Source organism: Aedes aegypti, chromosome 3 (assembly GCF_002204515.2).
Source record: "Aedes aegypti strain LVP_AGWG chromosome 3, AaegL5.0 Primary Assembly, whole genome shotgun sequence".
NCBI classification, from domain to species: Eukaryota; Metazoa; Arthropoda; class Insecta; order Diptera; family Culicidae; genus Aedes; species Aedes aegypti.
In genome coordinates, this window is record NC_035109.1 from 335,062,314 (window position 1) to 335,070,718 (window position 8,405).

The 8,405-nt window shown below is 41.9% G+C and overlaps 1 protein-coding gene across 6 annotated transcripts in view; it reads right to left on the bottom strand.

Annotated features, from left to right (window-relative positions):
* Positions 1–2,444, bottom strand: part of LOC5567198 (whirlin) — a 506,699-nt gene extending 504,255 nt beyond the window's left edge. For all 6 annotated transcript variants that reach the window (XM_021854220.1, XM_021854219.1, XM_021854221.1 and 3 more), the window contains exon 1: positions 1,320–2,444. The gene's annotated coding sequence lies outside the window, so the exon portion shown is untranslated. The remainder of the gene's footprint in view (positions 1–1,319) is intronic.
* Between the last annotated feature and the right edge of the window lie 5,961 nt (positions 2,445–8,405).

Here is an 8,405-nt window from a genome sequence, read left to right on the forward strand (position 1 = left end):
CGCGAAGCAAACAAATTGACTGGATCTCGTAAAAATCGTACCCCGGCTCTCAGCATAACACCTTCTAGCGCAATATTGAACAACAGGCGGAATTTAAACGAACTGAAATATTCACCTGAAACCTTCACACAATTTTGCATACCTTCCATCGTCGCTTTTATCAGTTTCGTGAGCTTCCCGGAAAATCTGTTCTCGTCCATGATTTTCCATAGCTCTACGCGGTCGATACTATCGTATGCCGCCTTGAAATCGATGAAAAGGTGATGCGTTGGGACCTGGTATTCACGACATTTTTGGAGGATTTGCCGTACAGTAAAGATCTGGCTCGTTGTTGATCGGCCGTCAACGAAGCCGGCTTGATAACTTACCACGAACTCGCTTACTATAGATGACAGACGACGGAAGGATAATACTTTGTAGGCCGCATTTAGAATGGTGATCGCTCGAAAGTTCTCACAATCTGGTGGACGGAACGGAACGCGACAGGGCTCGTCTAGGAGGCAGCATGGCGGTTGACTGGGATACCTTCGAGGTTGCAGATGAATTCATCTACCACGGATCCTTGCTCACGGCGGACAACAATGTTAGCCGCAATATACGATGACGCATCAGCATCATCTGTGGAAGTCGTGCATACTATGGGCTCTAGAAGAACTTGCGACGATGCTCTAGGAGGACCTACAATCACTCAGAGTCTTCGAACGTCGGGTGCTTAGGACAATTTTTGGCGAATCACGAGCTCGTTGTACTCTACGGTGAACCCTAACATCTTGAAGGTAGCAAAAGCTGGAAGAATGCGATAGGTAGGGCATGTTTTAAGAATGCCGGACAACAACCCTGCAAGAATTGTGTTCGCCTTTGATCCGGCAGCTACAAGGAGGCGTGGAGCACAGCGGGCTCCGTGGGTTTTCACCCTTAGCGAGTTCACCACTCAGTGACCAATAAATTTCACTAAATGATCCTGCCAAGCGGAAATATTGGGTTATAGTGCATCTTGTTTACATATAGAGAATTCGAAGTTTATTTATGGACATTTGCAATATCTGAGCTCACTAAAACATTGACAAAATTATATGTTTAGCTTCGAGCATTGTCCGGCTTATTTACTTTTATGGTAACAGAGAAGCAATAGAAGTATAAAAAGCTAATCAAGATAAACTTAATATGATACACAAAACTCACTCAAAAACCTTTTGATTCCTTCCCACATATAGACAGATTGTCTTCGTTTATTATCATTAAAATCAATACGATACCAAGAACCCCACCATGAATCACGAAAGATTTCACTACAAGGCATAATCCACCCTCCTGCTTACCTTCTCAATGCCAAGTCTCGCTTCAAACCGTAACCGATTTCAGCACGGGATTATGACAAACGACTACTTCTTCCACGCGGCATAATCCGTTTCCGTTTTCGGGTCCCCGATATCCTTCGTTCCGATGCTCCAAGCTCAGAGGAAAAAAAACACCGAACTCCCCCTCTCACTACACTATTACACTGTCCTTACAATAGAGAAGCACACTCACACTCAATTTTACTCGCTTCTCTTCCAGCGTGGAGCCGTATGTATGTTGATTTTCAACGCAAAATTCCTTCACCAGCACCACGTTGTTGCGAGCGATGGAGGTGTGTTTCTTGACCCAGAGGTACTTCGCAAAAGGTCTTCGCCAATCGACCTCCTCGTCACTATTTTTGCACCACGTGAATTTCAATAGAGGGCTCTAGCTAGCTATAGCTACCACTAACTTGACTGATGTCCTTGCTCTTCAGGTGCCGTGCCTTCTTCCTGCACCACTAACCACCACCACTACTACTAGCAAAATGGAACACCACCCGTGAAAATTGGCCACTTTTTCTTCACCCCCACTAAGCTTGACTCACTCTTGGTTTCACTTCAAGAAAGGCAGGATTTCTCTTCTTTTTACTTTAATTTAATTAACCTCATTTTGGCTTGTACGCATTTTTCCGCACCTCGATGATCACATATCACCACCCCTCAGGGCAGACGTTGCAAATCCTTCTCGATTGTTCAAAAATTCGATTCCACTGACTCCATACAGGTATCGAATAAAATCCTTATCGCTGCTGCTTGCTTCGCAGTTTCATCCTCGTCAGCCCAAAATTCAAGGGAGCGGTCCTTGACACACTCTTTTCGCTTGGCCGTCCATTTCCCAGAGCCACCAGACGGAATCGATACTAATTCCGGAGCTCATCCTGCCCATAAGAGATCGCTTCACTCCTCGAACCATCGGAAAAATCACTCTTCGAAAACCGTTCAACCGTATTCCGCTGCCATTTTCAATTTTCCTAATTTTGGTAGGAAAAACTTCAGGAAAAATCACTTCTCACTTTGGCCCCACTAGATTGGGGTAGCTCACAATTCCAGCACGATGCGTCTGTGTCTTTCCCGTAGGACATTTCACCTCGAACTGGTGCGAGCAAAATTCCATGATGGCTGACGGTGGCTTTTTCCCACAGCATTAGGGGATGGAAAATTGAGAAAATCCGTTTCGGGAAAACTCCGAGAAGGAAAGCTCTCTCTCTCGCTCGCGCGTTCTCTCTCCTCCACATTGTTCGCGAAAATTTCAAAAGAACTGTCAAACAAGAAGCATGAGAGGGCTCCCCTCAGTTTGTGGGGTTTACGTGTTTGTTATTGTTTTCGGAGCGAAACTTTGAAGGTGGCCACCACGCCACCCCCAATCTGTTGGTTCGCGGAAAATGACAGAAAGGAAAAAGGGATGCCATGTCAACAGAAGAGGGCTCTGACAGTCAGCGCTACCAACCGAAAATAGGACTTTAATCGATTGCATAATGTGAGGGAAATCCCTTTTCCACCAGAGGGGCATAAACTTTAGCTGAAATGTTTAAACTAACGGTTTAAGAATGTTTTTTTATTCTTATTGGTTTTAATGTTTTAAGTATTAACTGCAATGAAACAGACTCATAGAAACCTAGCGATTTCAGACTAAGGTATGCGCAAAATAAAATTTATCCAAGGAAAAACTCATAGAAAAAAATGTTTGATTTAATTTCGATATCTAATTGATTTCACGAAAAAAACTGTGATCTCACGAAACATTCCTGCAAATCATTATGCTGCCTTGTTATATTTAAATGCTCGAACTTTTTTGTATGATTCCATGCATGGGGTGTTGCACAATGCTCTTAGCAAAAATTTTATAATATTTTCCCGTCTTTTTTGCAAAATCTTTCTCATTATGTGATTCTTCTTTTGTGTTGACATGATTTTGCTACACTATCCAAAATTTACCAATTGGTCTTTGCTCTGGGGTGTTCGGAGGATCACAATCTTCTGGTACAATTTCAATGCTGTTTTCTGGAATCACCTCAGCACCACTTTTCGGTAATAGCATGGCGCTAAATATGATAAATATAATAAAGAACGCGTGGACTTTTGGTTAAACGGCAAGAACCATTAGTGCAGACACTTTTTAGCGTACTATTACTGAATAATTGTTCTATTGGTTATGAAGATCATGCTTTTTATATTACAACTACGTACAGTATGCAAAAAAAGTTTATACACCCCCCCCCCCCTACCAATTTAGAATTCTTTTGTTTTTCTGGTGAAAATCATGTAAATTTAGGGGTCTATTTTATAAGTCGAGTCGATCAAAATGACTCGACTGGAGTCACTGTCGACCAAAAAATTCGCTCGACTCGGCTCTGTCACTCGAGTTTCTCGACAGTTGTCACTCTATGTGACTGGATTACTATGGAAGTCGACGGGTGACATCTGAAATACGCATGCTTACTTTGATAAACAGTGATTACAGACGAGTTACAATAATCTGCTCGATTTACAAAATAGACCCCTTAATGAGTGTTTCTCCATGGTTTATCAATTTATGTTTATTTATCTCATTGCCATTAAAAAATGACGTTTATTTATTTGTTTTGAGATTTTATGTGATTAATTATGAAAAAGGGTGTAAAATAACGCAAAAAAAGTTTATCCACCCCCAATCGGATACTAAGGGGTCTATTTTGTAAATCGAGCAGATTTATGTGACTCGTCTTTGGTCACTGTCGATCAAAGTAAGCATGCATATTTCAGATGTCACCCGTCGATTCCCATAGTAATTCAGTCACATAAAGTGACAACTATCAAAAAACTCGAGTGACAAGGCCGTGTCGAGTGAAATTTTTGGTCGACAGTGACTCCGGTTGAGTTATTTTGATCGACTCGACTTATAAAATAGACCCCTAAGATTTAAGTGTGTATTACAGAGTTTTAGTGTGTATTCTGCAGCTTTGTCGAATGTAAACATTGTGTCTAGCATACATTTTGTGCTCTTGAAGTTTTCGTGCTCAAAATTTCAGTTTCGTGTTAAAATTGGAGGTTTTTTGTTGCAAAATGCCCAAATAAGCACAAATGTCGATCAGCATCCGAAATTTGATTATTGAACATCGCAAAACTGGCAAAAGCTACCGTGATATTGCCGGAATTGTGCAGCTCCACAAAGATACGGTCGCTAGGATTGTGCAGATGTACAAAAAGCGTGGTTCTATCTTACCAGCTAAGCGATCGGGACGTCCTTCAAAGACAACTGGCCGAAATGACAGAGCTATCATGAAGAAGGCGGAGCTGGACCGGGGACTATCAGCTCCGAAAATTGCGAAACAAATTGAAAGCGAGTTTTCCATTCAGCTGACATCATAATCCGTACGAAATCGTCTTCATAAGAAAGGTTTTAAGGGCAGAGTAGCACTTAAGAAGCCATGGTTGTCCGCAAAATATATCAAAAAAAGATTGAATTGGGCCAAGGACCACATTTCATGGACCAGTGATGACTGGAATAAGGTGATTTGGTCAGATGAGACGAAAGTAATACTATTTGGATCTGATGGTATCACAAGAAAATGGCAGCGAACCGATGAAAGTTTGAGAAGGGAGTGTTTGCGGCCTACAGTCAAGCATGGCGGTGGTGAGTTACTTTACCAACATTGATTTTTTAACCAACTGAGCATGACTTTGATTTTTTTTTCTGCAGGTAGAGTCATGGTGTGGGGATCTATGGCTACATCCGGCGTTGGAGAAATTGAGTTTGTCGATGGAATTATGACCAAGGAGGTATACTTGGACATTTTGAAGCAAAAACTACCACCGTCTGCCCAAAAGCTTAAGTTAAGGCACAGATATACGTTCCAACAAGACGGAGATCCGAAACATACCTCAAAGCTGGTTTCGCAGTGATTCAAGAAAAAGCGTATTAAGGTTATGGAGTGGCCAGCACAGTCTCCTGACCTTAATCCGATAGAACATCTCTGGTTAATCTTGAAAATTAAAGTCTAGGAGCAAAAACCAACAAGCATCCAGCAATTTCGGCAGGTAATCTCAAGTCAATGCCCCGGCGATGCTGAGCAGTTATTGAAGCCAAAGGTGGTCACACAAAGTACTAAAACTATTTGTGTCAGAGGGGTGGATAAACTTTTTTTGCGTCATTTTTTAACTTATTTTCAACATCAGCTCTCAAATGCAAGAGAATTTGTTTTTTTTTTTACATCGAACTCGCACGAATTGAACTTGTTTTTACCTAAATAATAAGAAACTGAACAACAAATAGTCGTGTTCTAATTTTTTAGTGGGATTTTTGGAAGAAATCTAGTTTTCTACTGGGGGTGGATAAACTTTTTTTGCATACTGTATAGCTTGCCAAACCATGACATGTTTAACAAATTTTGGCCTTATTTTGGTCTTGAAAAGATCGTTAATCTTGCTTTGTTGAAGTGCAGTAAAATATGCAACCCCTGGTAGCTGTTTTAAGTCTGCTTTACCGTTTGTTTCGTCATCCATGACCATGCAGTTAAAATTTTGTGAGCAATTTATTACACCTTGTGTTCAGAACAACTTATACCTCGCTGCTATCATAAATTTTTAAACGTAAGAAAACGACATTTTCACTTCTTAATCATATTTTGGATAGAAAATTTTTGAATTTCACCTAATTATCTTAAGCAATGCATTCCACTTCAATTCGAAATAATCGTTCTTCTCCCCTCTGAATCCAAGTTTCCGGTTAACCTTCTATCTATCATGGACGCGTTACAAAATGCTGGCTACACCCGTGATTTTATTTATATGGTCGCCATTTACGATTTCCTTTGCTTGTCTTATGTAAAAGTTTAATTCTCTTATGCTTTCTTCTCTAGTTTTATTGTGTTGTCCTCTTTGTGTTGGATTGAGGATCCTGGCCATCCGGCAGGAGAATACCGACAAGAAATGGGTACCAACGACATGATACGATAATCGAGCTACCACGATATACCTCCCAGATAAGCTGCAGAGAACCCTTAACCCAATTCTTACCCTTCCTTTCAAAAATGGTGACCGTTAACCTCGACTTGCCACGAGTACCCTGGTTCCAACCCGTACTAACTTTGATTTTGCATTGCATGGTAACGGAGTATTTCGTAGATTGCATACTGAAAACTGTCATGTTAGTTACTTTACCACTCTCATTCCAATTGGTCATGGAGAACTATTTTTGACGGAATAGCTATCCAAACGGAAGTCAGAAATGAAAAGACATGACAATGTCCATTGCCGGCCACGCCCATCTTCTCCGTTACCGTGAAAGGAAAGAAAAATGATGATATGACACCTACTTGAAGAGAGGCCAGCGACTCACCGACGCCCTTATAGATGTCAAGGAGTTGGATTGAAGGAAGGGTGATGGTCTAGGACTCACTATAAGCGAGTGATGCGACCGGATTGAAATTTAGTGTAGGTGTACTGCCGTGAATCACAAGTCAGTCCCATCTTCATTTTCGTCAAAATTGAGTTGAGTTCAGTTTTCAACATCTCTTCCAATGCTCTTTCAGCTGCACTAATTAAACAATATAATTTGGTTAGAAAAATAGGAAAAAACAGCAAGTCAAATTGTCCCATAATGAAAAATAACCGCATATCAGTCCCACTGCAGACCTTCGCACCGTGGAACACAAAATGTAACTTGTTTTGATCGTTTTATTGTTTTTCTCGAAAAGCTGTCATAGTGAAAAGCAAGTTCTGGAAGTTTCGTTGAGATTGAAACATGTTCCAATCATCTGGAATTTTTTTGAATATTCGTATGGAAAACGAGTAAGAAAAACAATGTGAAAAAGAAAAAAAATAAAATTTTGACCACATAATTTTAATAGGCAGCTTAAAAACGTGTAAGATTGACCATTTTATACTCTTTTTAAGATATATACCATATTTATATCGAATAATATATGTCACCACGGCTCACCATAGTAGCATGTCCGAAAGAACTTAAAAATATTGAGAACCAGAGCTACAGGTCCAAAGCCCTGATACAGATGGATGGTTGTGATGGCTATGACCGTAGTCATCATGTTAAAAACAAACGGACAATGTTGTATCGTGTCAGCACCGAGGAGGCAGCCCGTCTAGCACGATGTAGATAGCGCAACCCTGATTAGGTGGCCTATCGAAGACTCTTCACCAACCAAGAAAGGCAAAAGTAGAGCAAACGGATTGATTTTACGGCATCAGAATCGGCAACGAATAAGGGACAATGATTGGAAAGTTGGATCTTAGAACGTGAAAACTTTGAGTGAACCCGCGCGTGTTGAGCTCCTGGCTCGTGTACTGCGGAATGTCGGCGTGAACGTACTGCAATCACACAATCGCACGAAAGAACATCCGCAAACACACCTGGCGACACCCGAATGGCGATGCCTGCTCCCAAATAGACCACGTGCTGGTTGATGGGCGGCATTTCTCAGATGTCATGGACGTCAGGACCGTCCGAGGCCCTAATATCGACTCGGAAGGCGGTTATCCAGCGTCACGAGTTCCACAACAAACAGAACACTACGCTTCAATATACAACGCTTGTCGACTGATGGAGTAGCTGCGCAGTACCGTCAGCAACTAGAAGATCAGTTGGGAAGAATCAACGTTGCTGAAGACGTCGACAGCCTGTGGGCCCTATCCACGAAGCTGTGATAACAACGGCGTGGTAAGTGAAGGGCACTGGTCGACGAAGACGAAACGACTGGTTCGATGAAGAGTGCCAGAGAGTGACAGACATGAAGAATGTCGGCAGAAGCCGTATGTTTGTGGCCGGTAGCCGACAGAACAAAGAGCGGTACAGGACAACGAGAGCCTAAGTAAAGCGAACCCACCGCAGAAAGAAAAGGCAGCACGAAGAAAGTATGAACCGGAATGATATGCGGAGATTCTATGCAACGGTCAATGGTGCACGGCTCAACACCATGTCAGTGCTCGCCATGCGCAATGATCGAGAAGGGAATTTGCTGACCTATAAAACGGCGGTGGCTGCCAGGTAGAAGGAGCACTTCTAGCAATCGTTGAACGGTGAAAATGGAAATGTAGGGAGGAACAGGATGAACATTGATGATGACGATC